Below are 18,205 nucleotides of genomic sequence, written 5' to 3' on the forward strand. Positions count from 1 at the left end.
CTCGCCCAGTGTCCAGTTTGAAGGTCATTTAAGTTACTGTACACATTATTGCATGTTTTGATTTAATAAATATACGTGTATGAAAAAATAAACAGTTTGTAGGTACACTAACAATAACTTAATCCAATCAAATTGCATAAGATTCAATACCAATGACTTGTCCACATCATAATAAGTAAGAGGGGTAAACCGGGAAGGGAGAAAATGACAGATATTTTAAGTTCATGTTTTGCAATAACGAATAAAAATTTGTCAACCAAATGTTTTGCTATAATTTCAAAAACATGTCGTTCTGTATTGGTATAGTTTTCGGATCTGTCATATGCGTATTTAAGGCAATGGAAAGTTTTGGCTCCAACAGTCTACATAGTTATTGACTTTATACAGAAAATACGCCCTTTTTAAACATTTAAAGTTTCACAAATAATACATGGATACAAAGTTAAACCATTTTTTTAAAACACTGTAAAAGATTCATTCTGATTGGTATAGTGGTATTGTCATAAAGTGCATTGAAATAAACCATGGTATAGCAAACATCAAAGTCCCTCTCAAAATGTTATCACACACTATAGGGAAACAAGAAAAATTAAAGTATGAGGATACTTTTGCAACAAAACTGACAAAAGATGTTTTTAAGGAATTGATTTAAATCTCTATTGTATCAATATTTTTAATTTCAATTATGATTAGGTAAAGAAAGGCTACAACATTCTGTCCAATTATCTAGTTTTAAATTGTTGATCAATTAGTTTATAATTAAAACAACAAAATACAAATTTTGCATATATCTTATTTTGAATTATCATTTCCTTATAGAATTATGTATTAGACAAAAATATAATTGATATAATACAACAAAGGAAAATATCAAAAGCAAGTCGTAAAAGAAGATTTTTGTACTTTGCTAAAGATTTGCACATGTACCTGTAATTCTTCCTTGACAAGAGCCTCTGACAATGTGAAGTCGTCTGCCAACAATTTTACCTTACAATAACAAATGTTTGAGAAGCGTGACGTATATTCTTACATGTGTACTTACCAACAAAGGTAGTAAAACCTTTTACATGTATTTATAAAATCTTCCCCACGTCCAAAATGAGATTTTTTACAACTATTTGACTAGAATGGTCATCAACAACAACATTTAAAATGTACACCTTGAAAATGTAAAATGAAAACTAGCATATTAAATATGGTTTTATACAATTTGAAGCATAGATGAATACTTAAGGGCATCCGATACAGTTTCACGTTATATTGTCATTTTTATAATTTTGAAATATGTTGTAGGCCTGGGCGAGTTATAAAAGAAATCACCAAATAGAATAAAGATCACCGTGTTTGTTTTCGAGAAAATTGAGGCTGAAAATTGCGTACTTTTGCGCTTTTGTAAAAAAGTTAAGCAAAGTTATAAAAATTGTTGAAGTAGATATTCTTCGCCATAAATTGATATACTTGGATTCAATCTGATGCTGTGATAAGTGAAAATAAGGGAAAAATAAATCCTTGCAAGAATGACTAGTTAATTATTCAAGCCATGCCTAAAATTATGGATAAGATGCTCAAAGTGGGATATTTTTTTTATTGGAAAATGTAAGAATCGAGAGGTTATAATGTTGTCATTTTTCTCATTTTTCTACATTAACAGTCTTTTGTCATGCTAACTCAAATTAGCAAATAAAAAATATATGTCAGCGTGCTGGATTCGAAGATAAATCGCGATTTACCCTACAAATAGCGTCCCCCTTGGTAACCTCAACGTTAGGGGCGAAAATCAAAGACGTCGATGGCTGACAATTTCGACGTCTCCCACTAATTATCCTTGCAAGATTATCGGCGACATTTTTAGGTGTATATATATTACTTATAAAGAGCTACCTTAAAATGATAATATCTTGTTTTCGGAAATAAAAACATGTGTATCATAAATACCTTTCTCTTTTAATGCTTATCATGTTTCATGTGAGAAACATGTCAGGTATTGTTATTGCGGACTGTTTTTAAATCATTTTTAAGGCTTAATTTAAAGACTCGCTGCAAGTTACAGCTAGACACTCGTGTATTGTTTATGACCATATATTGACCTCTATATGTTGTTTTGTTTTTTGTTTTGGTTGCATGGTGGCCTGCTGTTTCATTGAAAACCCAGAAAACATGCTTTTATTTACATTTTAATCTCTTTTATTAAAGAATTTAACATGTATTCATAAAATCAAACTGTTATGTGGTTGAATGATTACAGTTGAAAAACATTTTTAAATAATTTTGAAATTTTTCTTACTTTTTTATCTGGCAAAAATGATTGAATTTATATCTGGAAGACGGGACATGTTACCTATACATCCCCATAACTTTGGTTTTGGTTTTTGTGTCCTTTTTATTCCTCTCCCAAATTTCAACACATACCGTCCGAAATTACAATTTTAAAGCAAGTCACATTAAGCATTTATAATCTTCTTGTAAATGTTCAGAAATACCTCATAATGTTGTAAAACCTCAAAATATAGCTGTGATGAAATTTTAAAAGTTGTATCATCCCTGGCGGCATATCATTATTACCGCGTCCTCTCATATTTGACATAAATAAAAAGAATAAATTGTGCCGTGAGGAAATACAAAGACTAAAACTGGGTGTTTGCGCTATCTGAACTTTCGTTATGAGATTTTAAAGATCATTAAAGAGAGAGAGAGAGAGAGAGAGAGAGAGAGAGAGAGAGAGAGAGAGAGAGAGAGAGAGAGAGAGAGAGAGCGCACAGAATACATTAAAGAGGGAATACGTCAGGAATAAAGTGCACGATTTACAAGAAATGTGGATTGCCGTGGACAGCAAGAATGTGTTAAATAGAGGCAGAAATTTGAACATCGTGTTATCAAGTAAAACATAAGCGAGTTGTTGCAAGGGTTCTTACACGTGCCTCCATTTTGACCAGACATGGCTACGTATTCATACACGCCGAACCGTCGAACGGACGTCCCCCTTTAGCATGAGTATTACTGCCGAACGGGAAAATCCAGGGATGAATGCGAGAATGACAACAAATCTTTGAGTTGCATGTACTCTTTCGATTGTGATAAAAGAACTACGGTTATTTCAAATAAAGGGCGTAAGCACTGCAAAGGCAGTTGTCGCCAATCAATGATTTTTACTTCACGTTTTCGTTTCCCTTTTTTAAACAGATAAGGAGATGTGGTGAGACTTACAAAATGTAGAAAAAAAGTAGTGCTTGTTCGCCAGAGACGCAGTAATGTTTGTTCTAACTTACCATTTGTATCCTAATTTTCACAATTCTTTTGTGTATTGTTATTTACTGATTTTTTTCTTAATACATGAAACTGAAACACAGGATATTTATCATAGCGGAGGATGAATTTACTTCGATCAGTTTGTCATGAATCTAGGTCACAAATATAGCATTCTCACGATACCATAAAGGCAATGGCCTTAAAAAACGAGGCGAAGATAAGCTGTGCCGTGTGTTTATAAAAATAAGAAGATGTGGTAAGATTGACAATGAAATAATTCTCCACCAGAGACCAAATGACATAGAAGTTAACACATTGGCTGTTCTATTTTACCTCCTGAAATAAAAAGTTTACAATGCCCAACAAATCTGAGACTTGCAAGAATTATCATCTTAACAAAAATGTGTTGAATCCCTATAATTTTCAACCCAGACATTTGCAAATTTAAGATCAATAAATTGTTTCATCGGCTAATATTTGAATATTTACCGTCAAATTAATAACGCATAACAAGAGAAAATAAATGACAATGAATGATATTCTATAAATATATATATATATATCTAAAAGTCTAATTTGTTTGTATAGTACTTCCATAACTCATGGTAGACCAACTTAGCGTTATTGTGAACTTCAAAAGCTTGTCTCAAATATATAACTTTCGTTTGGCATTAGCCAAATTATTTGAAATAAGTAAACATATAACTGATTTTATATCATCATCTTTAATCAAATTTTGGAAAATATCAAACTTCTCTCAAATGTTTTTATATAGGGGACAATATAAAAGGAAATGCACTTAATCTTCTACTTAATCTCCGCAACATTTGCAGAATCTTTTCGTTGCTAACGTTTTTCAGTCACAACAACTATGGATATTTATGCGAAGATTGCATAATATGTGATTCTGTTTTCATCTGCTTTATTTTTGTCTTTTAAGGGGTTGAAATGAAATCAAGCATCAATTTTCTTTTTGCTTGTTTACTTGTCTGAATCAACATGATGATCATGTGTTGTCACTCTGAGACAAAATGGCACTTGAGTAGTATGTAGAATTATCCTTTTTCAAAGCGAACAATTGACAGTAATGTTGTCAAGAATCTATAAATATATTATAACGCAGACCTCAACGAGAACACATAAGTAAAGCACAAGCGAAGACAAAAGTTAATTCAATCAATAACAAATTGTTTTAATACGCAACGATAGCACAATTCTATTTATTTTAGTTTAATTTGGAAACACAATTTGAACCGATGATTTCCTTAATTTGAAACGAGTAAATTTTTCAGGGTGCCGGTGCGTATTTAAAACCATGACTTAGGCATGTAAAAAAAATGAGTAAACTGTCAACCAAAATTGATCAAAGACAGACAGTGTCGAGGTAACAAATTAGAAAGACCAACATAAGCATGCACATCCTTGCACTTAAAAAAAAAATTGAGCAACATAAACCCGACGATATTAGTTCGAATTCAGGTAAATTGGAAGAGAAAACAGTTGCATCAAAACTACTGATATCAGAACTAATATCAGGTGAAAGTTCATGTAAATATCTGATTTTAAAGGCTCTAAGAAAGCTTATCAAATAGATAAAAGGTGTTGATACAAACTCATTTTCTGTACTTCTATGCCATTGTGACTTATAACACAAAGATACATACATATACACACATAAAAGAAAGAAAAGCTATCAAAGTAGCCAAACGTTGATACAATATATGAAACTCTAACTGTAGAGAACAAGGGAAAAGAAAACAACATAATTCGTCGAATACACTGTATAGTATTTTCAAATGAATATGGTACATGTAATTCTATCGTATAACAATTATGAAAAACAAATTCAGACAATGATATCAAACTGGCGATTTATTTGTTATGAAGCATACCTATACATTACCATTTGAGTGATTGTGAAAAGTATAAAACTAACATGGATATTAATTACTTGCAAATAGTCTGATTGTGTTTCCTCATTCAAAAATGAACAAGAACTGTATAATGAAACATAGTGTAACACGATATTGACGCTTTTGTCATTCATAGATTCACTATCAGCGCTTTCAAAACAAAGGTAAAATTTGATATTTCCAATCTCCTTTTATGAACGACTTTAATATTAGGACATATATGACTGTTTTTGTAAGGTATATTTGATCATCGTTGTATTTATATCACATATATGCCTCTGATTGTTGATTTGAAAAAAAAAACAAAAAAAAAAACATAATATTGTAGTTTGTCTACATATTAAATAGTACGCTGACATCGAACAAAACAAAATCCTTGTAGGTTAAACAGAAAAATTACTTAGATAGGTTGTCCTTCATGTTTACAACTTAAATTTACACATATTGTTTTGATAGTTTCTCTTTTTTAAATTTATTTCTGTTGTGAAATTTTCCATTTCTTTTTATGTACATTTTTATAGCGCTTATATTTAGTTGTAACAGCTTTAAAATTATTTATTCTTACACTTAAGGCTACAAAGAAAAGAAAATGAATACAAATATGAACAATGAATGCAAAATATAAAACAAACTTTCATTCTCTCATCCTAAAACGATATGCAGTCCGTGAAAGGAAAGACTATATATATACCAACAAGGAATACATTAGAGGATCAAAGGAACCTGAATCGCTCATCTAATAAACATATATCATATTTATATCACGTAAAATCAAAATCATTAGTACATTTCACTTAACTGTAGTGTATTGCTAGTAGTTATAAATGGTTGTATTTGCTGTTTTCAGTGTTATTTTTGTAGTAAACGCCGTCAAAAAGGTTAACGTAAGGACAGTAACTTGTTATGATATTGTAATTATCATATTTATTTATCTTGGCATATTCTGTTTTGTGTGGCCTTATAATTTTTATATAATTGGGTTATAGTTGTTTACAAAATAATGTTATAATTATGCAGTTTAGAAATCACTAGAACAATCATAGATACTGATGGAATGGTTAGAACTTTCTATTTGACTTACATAATAATTCTGGAATGATCATAATCAACGATGCGTAATTTAAACTTCTATAATATTCTAGAATTTTCCCTTCTATAGTTTTCTAGGAGTGTCCTTTCTACAGTGTTCTAGAAGTTTCCGTGACAACTATATATATATAAACACCGACATTAGACTTATCATACATTAATATACTTGTATTCTCAGAAGTTCTCTGGAGTTGTTGGATAAACACTTTTATTTACGTTAACTACATCATACTAGATTGTGGACTTATTGGACATATTCCGTTACAGTTAAGAGAAGAATTCAAGATCAAGAAAAGACAAATGATCGGACATATATTTTAACGGTTAAGTTGACATTTCAATTTGTATAATACTTCTTGTAAATTGTATAATAAATCTTATTAAATTCTATTATTGATTTGTGTCTTTTGTTGGCTACAATTTAAAGGTGATTTCTGGCCGTAACAAACTGCTTAAAGGCAGCAGTTGTTGATGTCCCTCACCAGATATAATTCATTTGAAGATTATGACGATGTTGTTTTGCTGGAAAGTATTACTGGCTATCGAACATATTCTTTACGATAAAAGGTAATGATGCACCAACGTGTCAAACATCGTCTTTTGAGTGGAACAACTCCCGTAAGGATTCAATAAATGCATTTTGGTTGTTTTAAATTGATTATCATTTTTTAAATTTACAGTTGAAGTATACTATAAAACCAGGTTGAATCCATCATTTTCTACATGAGGAAATGCCTGTACCAAGTCAGGAATATGACAGTTATTTTCCATTCGTTTGATGTGTTTGAGCTTTTGCTTTTGCCATTTTTAAGGGACATTCCATTTTGAATTTTCCTTGAAACTCGGTATTTTTGTTATTTTACTTTATACTATCATGGTTTGAAGGTTATATAAAGAACTGAATTTTGTAAACAAAATTCATTGTAGGTAAATAATATTAAGAAAAACTAAAAGGGGTAAATAGAACCAAAGCAACAATTCATACAAAAAAAATATGTGTAATAATTTCTCTAGGGAGTACAATTTTGATTCTGTCAAATTTAGACTTTTATACTGCTTCTCTGCGTACTTAAGCTGTCATGTAACTTGACACAAATGTGAAAAATTGTTGCAAAAATGCATGTAAAGGCAACAAACCTTATTAGGGGTCGTCTGATAAATCTCATAGCAATAGTAAATAGGTTGATCATATACTTAGTGGTAAAAAAGTACTTTTTAAGTTTAATACAACCAATTGCAATCGTTGTGCATCAGACGTTCATGATGCTATCGATATCAGTGACGGTTGCCGCGAAGGCTTTAATATAAAACCCCTAATCTATACTACATCATGTCACATACAATCATTTACTTGGTGTGTATATGATACAGCTTTTTTCAATATAGCAGGTCATAAGGTGAGATATATTTGCTTACATATAGGCTATCTGGACTCTGGTTGATAGTTGTGTCATTGGCAAACAAACCACATCTTCGTAATAGAAAAGAAAATACATGCTAATTCAAGATGAATTAATTTTATAAAATGATTTCACATTCAATTTTTTCATCTTGGTACACTTTCCTGTAAATCATCGTGGTAGTTTCTCACATGTTCCCATTCTTTTGGTAGATTTCCAGAAAGTGCGACCGTTTTTATAAGTTCCACATTTCGAAAAAAATATCTGATAGTTGCTTTTGAATGTGTTAATTAATTTTGTTATTTCATCCATAATAAGTCTTTTTTTAGTGTTGTTCTGTATTTCGAAGCCAGACTGATCTTCGATGTCACGTGCAATGCTGAAGGTGTGTTCACTGTCATTTTTGCGTCGGCCATATTATTGATAGTGATGAGCAAATGAACAAGAGCATGTACAACCAATCCATCTATGAAGACATTTGATGCAACAACAGTGGGCATTCTTAAACGTGCATCTGCAAATACGCAAAGAAGAAAAGATCCAGCAAAAACATGTCCTAACCTTTTCAAAGAAAAGAACTAAATACCATAATATCACAGCAGATGTAGAGCAATCAAAAACGCATATCTGTTGGCACATGTGGCATTTAATGCAGACGTTTCAGTATTCGATTATAACCCATCTCTGTGAGGTATTTTTGGTTTGGTAGTGCATCGCATATCATAGTTGCTTATTATCTCTTGCCTTTTCACGATTTCATGTTTTATTCTGTTTGCTTCAATTAAACTCTGATGTCGTCTGATTATTGCGTTAAGTACGTCTCTTGTTTTCTCTACTGATAAATAGAAAATGAAAGAAGGCTCCCAAAAAAGATTATTCATGGAATTCTGTCGTCTATTCCATATTTCTGCGTGCTCATTTCCACTGAACAATCGCGAGTTATTAAAACTAAAGTGCATGTGTTCCAAGTATGGCACGTTCGCCTTTTTCAGTGAGTTGAGTGCCTTAATGTCACCACCGTCATCAAAAGTTATAAACGGATCAATATATCTAATGTCTTTCCCAAATACGGATTAAATATTATTGAAAATGCATCTTTGGTCTTCGGTTAGTCTACAAAAAGAGTGAACTACAAGACAAACTGCATCAATGTTTTGAACTGAACTGAAGAGATCAATTAATTTCCAACAATTACTTTCATTATTTTCGGGAGGTAACTCTTTTCAATCAAATCCAGGGACATCGATAATATGGAGGTTGAACTTTACCTTGAATCCATCCTACCATCAAATTAAGTAGCAAATGATGTCTTTTGTTCGAAACATGAACTGCAATATATACAAAAGATATATCGAGTCATTTTTCATTCAAGTCACAAAGACAGCATGTCTTTGTAGTCTTATATAAGCTACTTCTATTTGTGGTTAGTTTCTTTCCGTTGAAATGATATTTTACGCTGTAATCATTCAAGGCAAATAATCTTATCAAACAGAAATTGTCCGAACTAGACTTTGGTCCATTAAGAACTTGGCATAGTGTGAAAACCTTATATCTTTGAAGAATTATATTCCTAGGGTGCTTTCTCATAGACGTACAACAAAAGCTTTCCTTTATTCGTCTCCATTTTTAAACCGGTATACATGGTAAAGGAACTTCAATTTATATCTTTTTATAATATTAATCTTAACAACAAATCTATTTTTATATTTCCGTTAACTGGTTCATGTCATGCATTCAAAATTATGTAATATTATCATCTCTTTCTAAATATAACGGTCAATCAATCAATCTAAATGAAACCGCAAAGTGAAATAGTTTAGGTATGTCAAGCAGTCGAACTTACCAAAGTCGAATGTTCTTCCTCCGTTTTAAATCTGAAGTCGTTATATAATTTACAATTGCATTCACCAAAGCCCTTTTTTTCTGATCCTCTTGTACCGACTAACAGGAGAGTTCGTTCTTGTACATTCATTACTTCTGAAACTAAACCATTTTTTACAAGCTTAGTTAACTTATTCTACAGCTTTTATACTTTAATTTAAAACCTGAAGTATCAGAACAGAAAAACAGACATAAACTTAAAGGTAATATTCAGTCTAAGAATTGATTACTTAGAGTGGCTAAATTTTGTTTTTTGTAATTACGTTTTTCATCTGGCATACACAATTATTAGCCTGGTATCTTTGATGAATGTTTTACGTATCACGTTTTGTGTACTGTTCAGTATTTGTTAGATTTATATCTGTTTTAAAGTAAATATTTTCAAAGGTGATTCAGTTTAAAGGGTGTAATCGGACATGATGCTTTGCTAAAAGGTAGGTTTAACGATGTATTAGGATTTTTATTTACATATATGTAGAATAGATAGAAGACTTAAGTTACCACGTAGGTATTATGGTTCGAGAGAGAGAGTTTCTTTTTTAGAATTCAATTAAGTTTAAAATTATGTTTTTCAAATTTAATGGTGTTTACACACAAAGGAATCAAATATACCATTCAATATCGATACAATCATTGAACGACTAGCCTTATTTTCATACGGTCTTTACTGATTGTCAGAAAAGTTTAAAGTACTTCTTTACTTCTTTATGATTTACATGTATAACTTACAAAACTCATGCACATATATTCCCTTGAACAATTTTATTTTTCTTGTTGGATGCAAGCGATATATGGTAGGCTCGTCACATATTTTATCAGCGTTCTCGACAAACATTGTTGCAATTGACGTAATTGTTCTCACTTCTGTTTTAAAGGATAAAGTTCTTCACCACTCTTACTCTCCACATAAGTTCTTATTTCATATAGAGCACCACTTTTTAAATTTGATATCTGAATTTTGCTCACCGAAGTTTGTTGCACTACAAAACCACCTACTTATTCTTGTCTCTATATTTGATAACATAATTACCAAATGACCCTGTTGTCCCTGCCATTCAATATAAATGGTTTTAGACGAAACTTCTGTTTCAAATGGAATTTGTTAAAGAGCCATTGTTCGACATGAGTTGGTCCGTTGAATATTCTAAAATAAAATTATAATAATAATAATAATATAGTTATAATAATAACTTTATTTTAAGAAGATGACTCAATTAGCATTCACTAATCTACATGTTCATTGAGACTCTCATAAAAAGAACAGAACATGCATTACACAGATTACAATTTTGAACACATCAACCAACATTCGCACTGAATGATTATCTTTATAAAACGAAAACAAAATTATATCATATACACACATTATGCAATACAGACAATTATACAATACAGCAAAATAAAATAAACATAATATTACAAGTGTCGCTGAAAGTTTTTTAAATGTCATGTTAATGTTTTCTATTGTACAATTCTCAAATGCATTTAAAATTCTATTTCAAGGAAGTTCATTTCATGGGCAATGGATCGATTGTTTATATGTATGTCTTTGAGAGAAAGGATGAACACATATGAACGGATTTGATACTATGATTAATGTTATAATTTACTACTTCATAATTAAAACTTTTGAATGTTAAAAAAAGAAGCTTTCATTTTCTTGCTATTCAAACGCTTTGTATCGATGATTATATGATACTCTTATTTGTATATATAATGAATATACATTACAACAGCAGTTATATATTTAAGAACTAGTCCTGCGTTTCACAAAAACAATATTACGACTAAAATTGCTCGTAATTATCCTCAATTTTTCTTTTTATGGGTAAAAGATAGAACCATGCAGGTTCCCGTTGATTTATGATTTAGGACCCCTCTTTAAATGTCTTTATACTTTTTTTTTAGAGAAAGCAAAGTATAAAAAATAAGTTTTCATTTTGACCCTTTGTTGTCATGGTATTTATCCAACAACTTTAAGGAATAATTTCTGCTACTGTGACAAGAAAAAATTAAACATAAGGATACTTTTGAAACAGATCTGGCAAAACTTTTTTTTTTTAAATTGATTTAAAACCCTACTGTATCAAGATTTTTAATTTCAATTATGATTATATTAAGGAAGGCTCATTGATTGATTGATTGATTGGTGTTTAAGTCAACTTTCAACACTATTGTGCTATTTCGTGGCGGTCAGTTTTTATTGGTGGAGGAAGCCGGAGTGTCCGGAAAGAACCACCGACCTTCGGTAGGAAAACTGAAAATCCTATTCAATTAAGATTGGAGTCGAGTGCACCTGTCCCGTGCGGGATTTGAACTCACAACCTCAGTGTTGACTGGCTAGTGATACAGTAGTTTGACTACTTAGACCACTCGGCCACCGAGGCCCCTAGAAAGGCTCATACAATTTTGAAAAAAATTACTAGAAAAAAATATAATACAAAAAGCAAAATATAAAAAGTAAAGCGTTATTGAATTTTTTATGCTATCTTCCTACAACCGTAACAAACCATCTGATATGATGTAAGTGTCAGAATTCGACGAACAATTCTTTTTGATATCGTATGGGCAATGTATAAATGAATGGAGAAACTAGAAAGTAAATTGCAAAATTTTTACTTATTCGTAAAAAATTCTTTCATAACAAAATACACAATATATATACATCTGTACAACACGATAATAATGAATGAAAATACATAAAAACACTAATAACATATTACATAACATATTACATAATACAATAGCTTGGCCTAGAAAAGGGGTCAACTAAGCCACCAGGAAAGATGCAATAAAATAAGTCTTTCCTACCCCACAAAGGCCAAGCACTTGGCAGAAAATAAAGCGTCGAGCTTAATTCCTGATCATAGTTAGTTCCAATTGAACCATACAAGTATAAATACAATACCGGCCCAAGCAAGTACTGTTATGTTCACAGACAAAGTCCTTGTAAGCAAATAATGACAATAAAATAAATATTAGAGCGACAAACATACATCTATATATAAATGTTAATGTATGCATTATAGTTAAGTATGCATAAATATAGCATGCAATTGGCATTGAAAACTTAACGGCCCAAGCAGTTAAGTATTGTTAAAATAACATAGCTTCATGCGTTGAAACCTTTTATCTTTTATAATTGCTATTGCATAAAATGATATGTTTATTATATGATGACACACTAACTAGAGATTTACCAAAAATAAAATTCGTATTGAGTGTCAATTACCAGCCCAAGCAAGTAACGCAGAGATGCTGAAAAATTTGTATATATTCCTATAAAAATAATTGTACCGGCCCAAGCAGGTACCAAAAATGCCTATCAATTTAAATGGGATCTTAAGTATTTTTGGAATGCGTTAGACTTCCAACGTCCATAGAGCGTATTTGTGAATCGGATAAGCCTCTCTCGGCAGCATCAATTGCTGCTTCTATGCGGAAACTGTGTCCTTTGTATCTCGAACTATCCAGACCACAAGATGCTAGGCATTTATGTAAAATTCTGTCAAAGTCTGGACGATGTAATCGAGTGGCATCAACAGAACAAAACAATGGTTCTGTGGGTACGGAATGGGGTCTCACTTTAAGGTACTCAACCATAGCTACGACTGTGCTGAAAACGAAATAGTCTTTGGCATTCCTCTAACGTTATGCTTAAATTTTCGGAAGCAAACTTGAACTTCTGCAGCTTTGCCCTGTACATAAGACAATGAAACATCGTGCAATTACAGAACATTATCATTTGGAGCATTTTTTGTTGTCACCAACTCTCCAACTCTAGAGAAAGTTGAAAAAGCAAATAAGAAAATTGCCTTGAACAAAACTTGATCATATGTACACTTGATAACTAATGTTATACTATGTACCAACTTGTTTAGAAGAGGAAATGTAATTGGGGGACGGCTATCAAATGTTTTTGATAATCTATATGTGCCTGTAACTAATTTTTCAGGCATTGACATCATTTTGTGCACATAGGCTATGGCGGATAGATATGTTAAAATTGTACTAGGAGCATATGATTTTTTAAACATGTAGGCAATGAATAATGGAGTTGTAGCTACAGATATTAGTGGCTGCAGACTTTGGTTCATTATTTCTGTACAGAAAGAGTCAAAAGTTTTCCATGCGCGGCTGTAAGTAGCTTGAGTTGATGGAGCTAGAGCTGCATTTGCAAAGATTGTAACGTACTCCAAAAGTTCTGTGGCTGGAATTGATGTGGAACTAAGCACGGTTTTGATTGAGCAGCTGGGGCTATTTTCAAAAACTGTTCTACCTGTAAACGAGAAAGGCAATCTGTAAAAATATTCTTCTTTCCGGGTATATGCTTTGCTTTAAATAATATGTTAAATTGCAAACATCTTAAAACCATGTATCTAACCATTTTCATTGCTTGACCATCAGATGTTGACTGTTTATTAATCACAGAAACCAGTGCTTCATTGTCAGTGAATAATAGTATAGAGTGATTTCTCCACAATGTCCCCCATGACTCAATTGCTAAGATGATAGGGTAAAACTCCAAGGTCATTATATTGATGTGTTTCCAGCTTTCTGGGAATGGACCATAAAACCATTTTGACCTGTATATGCCTGCATAGCCTTTAGATTGTGCAGCGTCGGTGTGAATTTCCAATGTATAACTTGACATGAAACTTTCATTTAAAAACATTGATTTCCCATTAAAAGAATCTAAAAACTGAAGCCATATTTTCATGTCATATTTTGTCTCCAGATTTAGATAAACGTGAGTTTGAGAATCAGATACAGTCATTGTTAAATTAATCATCCTTCTCAAAAATGCACGTCCTGGTTGAATAACAGAACAAGCAAAATTCAAGACTCCAATAAGTGATTGCAGTTTTTTTAATGTACAACATTTCATATGTAAGAACTTTTCCAGAAGATATCGACATTTTGTTATCTTATCCAGTGGCAAACGAGCTTCTTGTTTAATTACGTCCAATGTTATGACCACAAAATCCATAGTTTGAGAGGGGAGTTCAGTCTTTTCTGCTGATAAGGGTACCCCCAAGTCTTCACATAAATTGATGAAAGCCTTGAGTTTGGAAATTGCATCCTCTTTCGATTTCTCAATGATCAGAAAATCATCCAAAATATGCACCATTGAAGTGATAACTAATTTCGTCAATGCTATCCATTCTAAAGCAGTACTGAACTCTTCAAATATTTTACAACTGGTCCGACATCCCATTGGGAGGCAACAATCATAGTAGAACTTATTATTCCATTTAAAACCTAATAATTCATAATCTGTCGGATTAACTGGAAGGATTCTGAAGGCCGATCTAACGTCGGTTTTGGAATGGAAAACTTGATAATTGCGGCTACGCAGTTGTTTAATTTCATTAATGGCTTCATTAATGCCTGCATAATGTACTGCAGCAGATTCGTCGGAAATACCAACATTAACTGAATTAGATTTTTTTGTCTGGGAACGACAAATGATGAATTAATCGCCAAGCTGATTTAGACTTTTTAGGTACAAGACCGAATGGTGAAACCCTCAAATTTAAAAAAGGTATTTCTAAAAAGGGGCCCATAACTCTTTGACAATTAACCTCTTTGTTAATTTTTTTCTTTTACTATTAAAAGATTGCTTTTATCTAATTTAAGGTTAGAGCAATTAAACTGTGATCTAGGCCCATTATGTTTCAATAGAAAACCATATTTTAAAGATAAAGTGATTTTTCTGAGTCATAACATTACAAATGAAATTTCAATCTATCTGTCTTAATAGGAGTAGGTAATTTACATTTGTTCAGTTTTGGCGGCGGCAGCTGCAGGTCGTTGTATATGAGCTGTGTTTTCAAAATTTTTCTGGATGGCCCATTGTCATTTGATCTGTTTGTTGTTTTATTCCTGTAGAATTGAATTAGATACTGCAGATATGGGAGTATCCACAAGTTCCTTCACAAATTCGTCCCTCATTATATCTGTGGCATGTTTTACGAGGGGCGCTGTTTGGAAAGGGCTTTGCATTGTTGTATGTGCGAGTCCTTTTCATCGGGTTTGGATTATTAACTTTGGGAATAAATCTATTAAGGGACCTCGTATGTAAAATTTGATCAACATAACTCCAAGAAAGTGTGTCAACATTTTGCATTGATTGTCTAAAATTAACATCGTAAAAATACCAATCGCCACCATCCTTTTGAATTTGTCGATTCAAATCCATATATATGGCTAAATCCTCTGCTAAAGTAGGGTGAGTGGGGTTAAACTTCCTGAGTACGGAAGAGAAAATGCTAAATGCATCTGTCCAACTTTCAATGCTAACAAATTTCTTTTTTTTTCCAGATGTCAGGCCCACCCTCTTATTCTGAACAGCTAAATGAAAATCTAGTTCAGCAGGATGGTTGTCAACTATTAAGTCTGACATATCAATAAACTCCTTATTTTTTTATTTTTATGGGAGTTTAGAATTTATTTTATTATACAAAGGTCTACCTATTGGTTTATAGGTTGCTGTACCATGGTGAACCTTATTAAAACCTGCAACCAAGCTTTGTGCAGGAATTTGAACCATGTTTTGAGTATTGTGAGTGCCAAAACTAGACACGTTTTCTCTAGAATAGCTAGAAGTTTGTGTGTGGTGTGACAAACTGTGTGTGGGTTCACCTGTACTTAAACTGCTAGGTAATGATGAATCACCTTCATGTACGAGGACATCCATCTCAACAGGTTGGGGTCTCGTCTGACGAGGTTGCGGCAATATGCCATTCTCCTTCAAATTCTCCAGCACTTTGGCAGTCACAGTTGCCGAGATGGCCTCTGTCATTGCATTCTGTGGAGCTTGGGTTTGGTCTTTTTTCTGCCTTTTAGATTGTCTCTCACTAGGCTTCCTTTAAGGAGGCATCCTGTTAATATACAAGATACTATCAATATAAATGAGCTCAATAATTTTATAATGTTAATGAAAAATAAAGTGGTTGTCTATATAAAGATTTATTGAAACACATAGTCTATGATAAATCACATGGTTTAACATTACCATGCAAATACCATACTGACCAAACACTTGGTTTGTAATTAATTTTCACTGACCAAAACTTGTACCATAAATTACATCTTTTGACCAAATCCATGTTTTAACAAACTCATTTGGCCAAAATAGGCATATACAAAATCTATCATCAATTTCCACATGTTCCATTGACCAAATTTACATGGTATATTGCTATTGACCAAATCCATGGCCTATAATTAAAATCGTTTGACCATATCCATGATCTATATAATCAAGTTGTACTGACCAAATACATGGTCTATAAATTACTGCTATTGACCAAAACCATGGTCTCGACCAAATATATGGTCTATAATTATTTACATGATCTATAATCAACTTCTTTTGACCAAATACATGATCTAAAAATAACAGTTATTGACCAAAACCATGGTCACGACCAAATACATGGTCTATAATAATATACATGATCTATAATAAATTTCTATTGACCAAATACACGGTCTAAAAATAACAGTTATTGGCCAAAACCATGGCCACGACCAAATACATGGTCTATAATAATATATATGATCTATAATCAATTTCTAGTGACCAAATACATGGTCTATGAAAAACAGTTATTGACCAAAACCATGGTCACGACCAAATACATGGTCTATAAATAATATTTTTTGATTGAGTCTATTGTCTATAATCAATATCCATACAATAATTATCAAGTATATGGTCCAGGTACAAATTAATATATGATTTTATACATGTATGTCGTATTCTGATGACTAAAATACATACTTAATTGGTGGTCTTAATATAAGTATGTATAAATCAAAGATAGACTTATTATACAAGTATTTAAAACGAGTTCATCCAATAAGCATGATTAGTGTTGTTTAATAAATGTTCGAGTTCATTCAAGCTTATTATTAAAATGTAATGTTTACCTGATGTGACAAAATTAAAGGTGAGACAGCTTCTTCACAATATTGACAAACAATATACAAACGTGTACTGTAGTACAAATGTATAAAAAACTATCAAAAGCTGAAAATATTGAAACTAGAAAAATATTAACATATTAATATCATGAAAAAATACATGTAATAATTATCCATTCTTTAAAAACAGATTTTCTAAATAAACATTTACCTAAAAAAAAAATGCATCTGTTATTAGATTCAACAAGTTATATACATGCACTATTTTACGTGGATGTTAAATATTTTAGAAAGTACATTTGAAGTACAATGTATACAGTTTGTATGACAACATTCACAACTTATCATTTTTGTCATTATTCTCTGTTCATGCAAATAATTAGTAAACTAACCTCAACAAGCATATTAGATAAAAAGAAACAACTACTCTACACTATGACTCTATAGCATGCAAAAAGGCCAGACGTAAACTTCTATAATATTTTTGCATTCCCAATGCAGACAAATGTACTCCGACGGAAGCAAAGATTTGCAATGGGCTATTCATCAGCCTTAAATGTTTCCAAAACAGCTTCTTGTCATCTACCAGGATGGGTAACATCTGATTAACTATCCGTCTCTTGTTCTCATACTGCTCTGCTGTAATTTACCAAGGTTGAGTCCTCGTAAAAAGTTCACATACAACAATCTTATTTACAAAGCTGTAATGTAGTTGAAAATCAGACATCAAATCCACAATTTTAC

The 18,205-nt window shown here is 31.9% G+C and overlaps 1 long non-coding RNA gene across 1 annotated transcript; it reads right to left on the bottom strand.

The window, feature by feature from the left end:
* Nucleotides 1–7,749: 7,749 nt before the first annotated feature.
* On the bottom strand, nucleotides 7,750–16,656 carry LOC127718272 (uncharacterized). Its single transcript, XR_007989684.1, has 4 exons — nucleotides 16,208–16,656; nucleotides 10,259–10,673; nucleotides 9,492–9,631; nucleotides 7,750–8,976 (listed from the first exon to the last, which is right to left on the bottom strand). It is a non-coding gene; the product is annotated as an uncharacterized LOC127718272 (long non-coding RNA).
* Nucleotides 16,657–18,205: the final 1,549 nt, after the last annotated feature.

This window comes from Mytilus californianus, unplaced genomic scaffold (assembly GCF_021869535.1).
Source record: "Mytilus californianus isolate M0D057914Y unplaced genomic scaffold, xbMytCali1.0.p SCAF_10, whole genome shotgun sequence".
Taxonomy (NCBI): domain Eukaryota; kingdom Metazoa; phylum Mollusca; class Bivalvia; order Mytilida; family Mytilidae; genus Mytilus; species Mytilus californianus.